This window comes from Podarcis vaucheri (genome assembly GCF_965113315.1).
Source record: "Podarcis vaucheri genome assembly, chromosome: 7".
NCBI lineage: Eukaryota > Metazoa > Chordata > Lepidosauria > Squamata > Lacertidae > Podarcis > Podarcis vaucheri.
Genome location: NC_138765.1, coordinates 43,398,051 through 43,405,609, shown reverse-complemented (window position 1 = coordinate 43,405,609; position 7,559 = coordinate 43,398,051).

Below are 7,559 nucleotides of genomic sequence, written 5' to 3'. Positions count from 1 at the left end.
GGCAACTGGTTGGTTCACTCTTTACCTGTGCATGCTCTGAAGGCTCGTCATCAGGTTTATTCATGTGCCGCTTTTCAAAATCACACCCAAACCAGCTTACAAAGACAGAGAACAGATTGACTTACAGGTACAACAAAGCCATACTAACAAAAACACAAGTTTAGGGAAAATAATATGAAATACACTCAACAGCTGCAGCAGGAACAGTTCTTGCACTTGGAGTCAACCAGGGCTCTGCTTTCCTAAAGCAACTGAGAATGGGCCTGCTGGCACCAGGCCTTCCAGGACTCTCTGGGCACATGATGAAGGAACTTTGCTGAAGCTAAGGAGGTTTGGGGTCAGTGTTTCGATGGGGGGGGGTCACCATGGACTTCTGTCATTATGATCTTGGAAGATGTTCAGTAGGGCTGCTTCTGGGGTGAGCTCTAATATCTGTTTAGTTATTTTGCATATCTCTTGTAGGACTGCTGTTCAGAAGGGTTGAATTTTAGGGCATTCCCATCACATGTAGAGGTATGTGCCTTTGAAGGTGCAGCCTCTCCAACATCTTGGTGAGGTTCCTAGGTGTATCCGCGCCAGTTTATGTGATGTTAAGTACCATCTGTAGGTGAATTTCTGAGTTCCCTTCTTTTGGGTGATATGGAATTAAAGGGAGGTTTAGACCACATTCAAGTCCATTGGGTGGGGTTAATTTCATAGCTTATGTCGTGCTCCCATTGTTCTTTGATTGGGTCAAGGGGGTTTGTGGGATTTTGGAGCAGTATTTTGTATATTGTGGATACCATCCCTTTGCTGTGTCCTTCTGCTGTCAGGAGAAGGTTTTCGAAGATTGCCAAGGGCTTGGAACTGATTATTTTACTGCTGGATTGTTTAAGAAGGCATGTAGTTGATGGTGTGTTAGCCCAAGGTATTTGGGTGTCCCCTACTTCATCTTGTATTTCTTGTGTTGGTATGGGTTTGTTGTTTTCGTAGTAGTATCCACTTGGCAGAGCTCCACTTGGCCATCGGTGGGGTGCTCCCGGTTCCGGCGGGGTTGAGGCCACTGGGGAGGCTGGGGTCTCTGGGTACCTCTGTGGTTGTTGCCTTGAGCACCCCTGGTTCCCCACTGACAACAGCGTTGGCGGCGTGGGGCCAGCCAGGTAGTGCGGTTGATGCTGGTGGTTCGCAGGAGCTCTGTGCAGCTGAGGTGCTTGCCATCTTCCCTTGCTGCAATTCCGCCAAATGCCACTGCACCCTTTTGTTGGAGGACAGAGTTGTGGGTGCCACATGGCCTGTTCTGTACCCCCATAATTATCTTGCTGCCCTCTGGTGCAGCTGGGGAAACTTTTCCCCCTGGAAGGTCACATTCTATACTTGGAAACCTCCAAGGGTTGCATGCCAGTGGTGGGTGGGACCAGATGCAAAAGTGACCAAAGCAACAAAAGAGAGTTTTACCTGGTTTCTATGCATACCTCTATTATCCATCCTGGCAAGCCAGGTACATTATCAGAGTTTAAGGTCACATTAAAACTAGTGACGGGGGTAGGAACAGGACTCGGTGGGGTAGAGACTCATAGAGGGGCTGCATTTGGCCTGAGGTTTTCCACCACTGCAGCGGAGGATACTTTTCCATTGCCAGCATTGTAATAGGATTCACTTGCCAGTTTAGTCAGCTTCCGTATGAGGAATTGGGGGGGGGGGAGGTGTGGCATATTGTCCTTTGCTGTAGGCTGTGAAATGTCTTGGGCTGGCCTTGGACACTGTTTTAGATTTGCTTTGACTGTTGGTTTACCAGGCTTTGAGAGGTGGCAGTTTTGTGAAATAGGATCCCTGCTTTCCAGCAATTTAGCAGGTGCTGCTGATCTCACTCAGGAGGAGTCTGCAAGATCAGCCGCTGAGTTTCTCCCCACCTCACACTTTTAACTCTTTGGGTTAATTGTCTCATAAAACACTTTTTTCCCCTGCCAGGAATGAGGGAAAGAAGCCATTTTTCTCATTTTTGATGCCCCTCCTATGCATTTTACATAAGCACATTACAGTGTATGCCAGGATCTGTTTGGTTCTTTGTCCAAGGTGTTCCAGAGCCAAGGTGCACATGACACATTTTTGGAACAGAGCGTGATCATTTCCAGCAGCTGAGGGCTTGCTAAATCCATTGGTGAGACAACAGCTGTGTCCTCTGCCTTTCCAGGAAAAAGTGGTCACCTGAGACTTGTTTCTGCAGAGATTGGGCAACCCTTCTGAGCTGTGTCATGTTCAAGAGCACCTGATACCTCACTGTTCTGAACAGAACCTTGCTCACTCCTGTCAGCTTTGCCCTCGCAATCCGTTTAAAAGGTGCTCTCAGAATGTTTCCCAATGCCTAACAAATCCCTCTCTCCTCTCCCCTTTCTCTTGTTTTATCCCTGCATTGAGACAATGAAGCTGTGCCTGTCTACCTGGTCCTGTGCATGGAACCAGTAACATTTCAGAGAAAATAAAAAAATTCCTTCCAGTAGCACCTTAAAGACCAACTAAGTTAGTTCTTGGTATGAGCTTTCGTGTGCATGCACACTTCTTCAGATACACTGAAACAGAATACACTGTATCTGAAGAAGTGTGCATGCACACGAAAGCTCATACCAAGAACTAACTTAGTTGGTCTTTAAGGTGCTACTGGAAGGAATTTTTTTATTTTGACTATGGCAGACCAACACGGCTACCTATCTGTATTTCAGAGAAAGCTACCTTGGAGGTCCTGGCTTCCTGCATCTCCAGGTAACACTCAGAATGCCCCACCTGAAACCCCAGATACCTGGTGCCTGTCAGTGCAGACAATACTGAATTAGATGGGCCAGTGTTCTGATTCAATGTAAGGGAGCTTTCTATGCTGACACACCATTGTATCCTTTGCCTCAGGTAGCAAAATATATTGGACTGGCTCTGAGCTCACAGCACTTTCCCCACTGTATCTCCCTCCTTCATGTAAAATGGACTGCTGGGAAGAGCAAAGAGGTGGCATTGAGCAGAGCAATCCAACCTCTCTTGGAGGGGCCTGATCGGAATGATAGATACAACCGTTTCTGACTTGTAAAGGTAGCTGTTGGATAGCTGAAATAAGTTTGCTTCTGTGGCCAGTAGAGGGCAGTGATTCACTTGAAATGCTTGAATCTTCGATATCTCATCAAGTGGGTGAGGTGATGGTTTTTCCATCCCTGGCTTCTACAGGTGAAAGAGTGATGAAAGACTTCAAGGTGAAGAGCAATGCTGCTAATATTTATTATTTATATTGTACCTACATCCAAACGCTGTGCAGGGGGAATGATGCAAGTGAGGCAGCCCAGGAACAGCCGGGCTGAAGATGGGGAAGAAATTCTATTCAATCCAGCATTTAAAGCTGAATTGATCAAATTTGCACCTTCTGCAACAATATGAAAATAGAAACACAGCCATCCTTAGAAATTTGCACTTATCCAAATTTTGCAATACAGTTCTCCGTCTCAACAATGTTTGCAAAAATGCATATATAAAAATGAATATATTTCTGGAAATAGCAAATAAACATGCAGTATATTAGGTCACATTGTTTGCAAAAAAGGCACATTAGTCAAAACTACATACAAAAATGTGTTTATTAGGAGATGCCCTAAAATGCTGAATAATTTTCATGTGGATTTTTTTTTAAATGCAAATTGTTGCAGAAATGTAGAGAACTAAATTTAGTGGAAAGAATGAGAAACCAAAATAAGTGAAATTTACAGGTCCTTCCATCCCTAGCAGAATTACCAGCTTCCAGTGTTTCTTAAAGGTGGAAAGTGAATGGGCTACCTGGTGAAAGGAAATGGACTGACAGGTGGAAGGAAATGATAGATCTGGAAGGGTCCTAAGAGGGCATTTAGTCCAACCCGTACTCAATGCAGAAGGCAGCATGGGAGATATGAATGTAAGAAAATAAAATTCCTGACATGACCATTGAGTGTTTGCTTAAACATCTCCAGTGAAGCACAGCTCCCCAACTCCTTAAGCAGACAGTTTCACTGTCAAGCAGCTCTTACTGCTGGAAAGTTTTTTCTTATGTTTAGAGGAAACCAGATGTTCAGTATATCTCAAAGGTTTATGGGGCTTTAAAACAAATAAAGTTTCTTATCTCTTCCTTGTCTCTTGAACTTGAAGCATTTTTACCCCCCCCTTCAGTTGAAAAAGGAGCCCAGTATGAATTACAGAGAACAGAAATAAGATGGCCTCTGGTCTCAGGTTTATAATCTAAAAGACCTGACACAAAAGGAAAAGGCGTTGGGAGGGAGGAAGAAAAGTGAAAACTCCAGGCACCAGTTCTTAGTTAGTGAAGTACAGAAAGTAGTCATTCAACAGAACAGAGAGCTGGCACGCCCCAAATCCCTCTGAGGGAGAAAATGAGATGCAGAAAAGAACTGACCTGATAATTACATAATTAACCATGGTTGCTCACAGCAAATGGCTATGCTGGAAATACAGATATCCTTGCACAGTCAACTAATTAGCATGTGTTGGGTGATGAAAATCCATGGTGTAAATTCAGTCCACAAATGCCAGAGCAATGAACCTCTAGATGTGCTACAAATCAGTGGTTTCCCATTGCAGCCTCTCTTTGAAATTCCTTAATTCTGGGGTGGCTACCTTAAAGCAGTTGCAGTTAGAGAGTCAGGTTGGTGTAGTGGTTAGAGAGAGAGACCTGGGAGACCAGGGTTTGACTCACCACTCAGCCATGAAGCTCACCCTGAGAAGACAAGATCAGGTAACTCCTTCCATGGGGATTTTTCAGAGTGGGAAATCAGACTGCAGCGAAATCGCAAATAGAGAAACACAACCCTTGAACATCATGCAATCATAAGGTAATCTCAAAACCTCGCACCCACCAACATTCTGAAATTCTCAAGGAGGCAGCAAATGGAAGCCTTTTTCACAAGGCAAGAGCTTTTGAGACTCTGGAAGACCAGTCTGCGCTGCACATTCACATAATGTATAATTTAGTGCATTTGGTTTATTTATTGTTCCAAGTATATGTCTCTGTCTAAGCCCCATGGATTTCAGCGGATTTACACTAGACCTGACTAAAAGTCTAGATTCAACACACAGACATAAAAAAGAAACAAATCAGCCAGTTGCTGTTTCCCAGAAAAACTGCACCATTTCCCATTGATTCAGGGGAGAGGAGCTTGCAAATCATCCTACATGTTCCACATAACTAATACCACCACAGAAAGAATCACCAAGCTTTATGAAATGCATGTAGTATTCCAGGAAATCCGTCCACCCAAATAGGAATTTTGTAGCATTCCTCAGAGTCTCGTTAGAGATCCCAAATCGCCAACCATGTTTATCCATTCTTTTATGCAGCCCTGAAACAGGATGCAAATCTCTTTAAAGGGGTGTGGGAGAAAGCAGAGCAGCATATATTTCTGGATAGACTGGATTTCTTTAGAATTAATTAAAACCTGAATGTCGGTAAGACAAAACTTCCTTTGGGAGTTTGACAGAGTCTGAAACCTGGGGGGTGGGAGGGAATGTGTTCAAAGCTCCACACCAATATAAAATTGCCAAGTTCCTCCCAGCTCTCATTTGTACATCTGACAGGCTTGTCTTGCCTGACGCTTCTAATAGAAGCTTACTGTAGCAGAAACTCAGCCGGCATGTTCAGGAAATTTCAGCGTGATTAAAAATGAACGGGAATAGAAATTAAATGCCACCACTGTCCTTATGCAGCAGCTGGGTTTACCCAAGCGGCGAGGACTCATACACAAAGGTGAAACGATTCTCACTGGGAGCTGCCAGATAACGGGTGACGTTGGGCTCCAAGTAGGCCATGTTCATGTTCCTTATGAGCTATTTCACCTGACACTTGGAACGCATTCTCTCTCTCTCTCTCTCTCTCTCTCTCTCTCTCTCTCGTTTATTCCGCCAAGAAGAGTGTGTTAAAGATGGAAAAAAGGGACACAAGCAAATTCTCTTCTCCTTGTTGATGCTGGACATTTCCCAGAAGACTCTTCTGAATACTTTCCAAACATTCTGCATATACGCGATGACTGCATTTGACCATGATATCAAGTGGCATTCGATTTCTGTATCTGATATTTGCTAATACAGCACTTAGAAGTTGACATGATGTGGCACTTTTATACGCTTGACAGTACTGGATGGCTGACATGCAACAGTCAGGATCTGTCAAGGCAAGCAAAGTGGCAGTTCTGTGGTCTCTAGGAGGGCTTCCCAGGAAGCCACAGAATAGGTGCCGCATCAAAGACAAAAGGGTCTGGTGAAAGCGGGAGACCCAATGTTGGAATCTCCCTCTGTCTGCTGGTTTCTCTGAAGTCCTAAAGCTGGTAGTACCAAAAGGAGGCAAGCTGAGGACATGCCAGGAAGCAGAGGCTCTCTCCAACATGCCCCCACAAACAGGAAAATTTAGACGCACTTCTAAATAACTGTTTCCACTGTTTTTGATGAGAGGGGACAGACAGACAGACAGACAGACAGACACAACGGTGTTCCTCCACTCTTTCTCAGTATCTGGCCTGCTCACAGAACCCTCTTCCCCAACCCTGCCTACAACTCCCATGATCCCTAGCTAGCAAGCCAGTGGTCATGGATGATAGGAATTGTAGTCTCAAAACATCTGGAGGGCTGAGGTTGAGGAAGCCTGGCTTAGAAGCCGCAGCTAGTGTGAAATGCAGTGGCTCAACTGCTCACTGGGGTTACGCCACTGCCATCATTTTACGCTACTGCTGCAAGGAATTGCCCGGCCAATTAGCTACCAGGCTAAGTTCAAATTGCTAGTACTGATGCAGCACAAAACCCTCTACAGCTGGAGACCAAGGCACCTAGAAGACTGTCTCACCTCTTATATACGCAGCTGATCACTCTGCAGGTCTGCTTCATACCACTGGGCCAGATACTCAGTGGTGGAGTGGAGCCTCTGCTCTGTATGCCGAAGGTCACAGGTTCAATCCTTGGCATCTCCAGGTGGGGCCGGGAATGTCCCTCACCTGAAACTCTGAAGAGATGCTGCAAGTCAGTGCTGACAGTACTGATCTAGATGTGCCAGTAGGTCTGGCTTGCTATGTTCTTATGATGTAGGAATCAGGCCTTTAGCCACCTACCTTTGGAACTCCCTCCCATTATATATTAGACAGGGACCATCTCAACAGTCTTTTTTGGTGCCAGTTGAAAAAGTTCCTTTTTAAACAAGCTTTTTAAGAGATGATTTTCAAACTAGACCTGTATTGAACTTAACATTGCTTTTATATATGAAATCGTTTCAGTTGTTTTGCTAAATAGCTTTGAAATGCTTTATAGGAAGTGATTCATAAATGGAATGGAACGGAATAAATAATAAACAAATAAGAATGCCATTTCAGGAGAGAAAATGTGTGTGGGGCTATCTATCCTCTGTGTATTTCAGAATCTACTTTATCATCCTATTAGGAACACCAGTTTGTTTTCAGCTTTTATCTTTATCTTTTAATTGGAAACACAAAGAGACTTACATAGGAGTGTTACCATTTGAATTGCTAGCCTGAAGTAGGAATACCATCAAAGAGAAGAGAAGGAGCACCTATCTTCTGCTT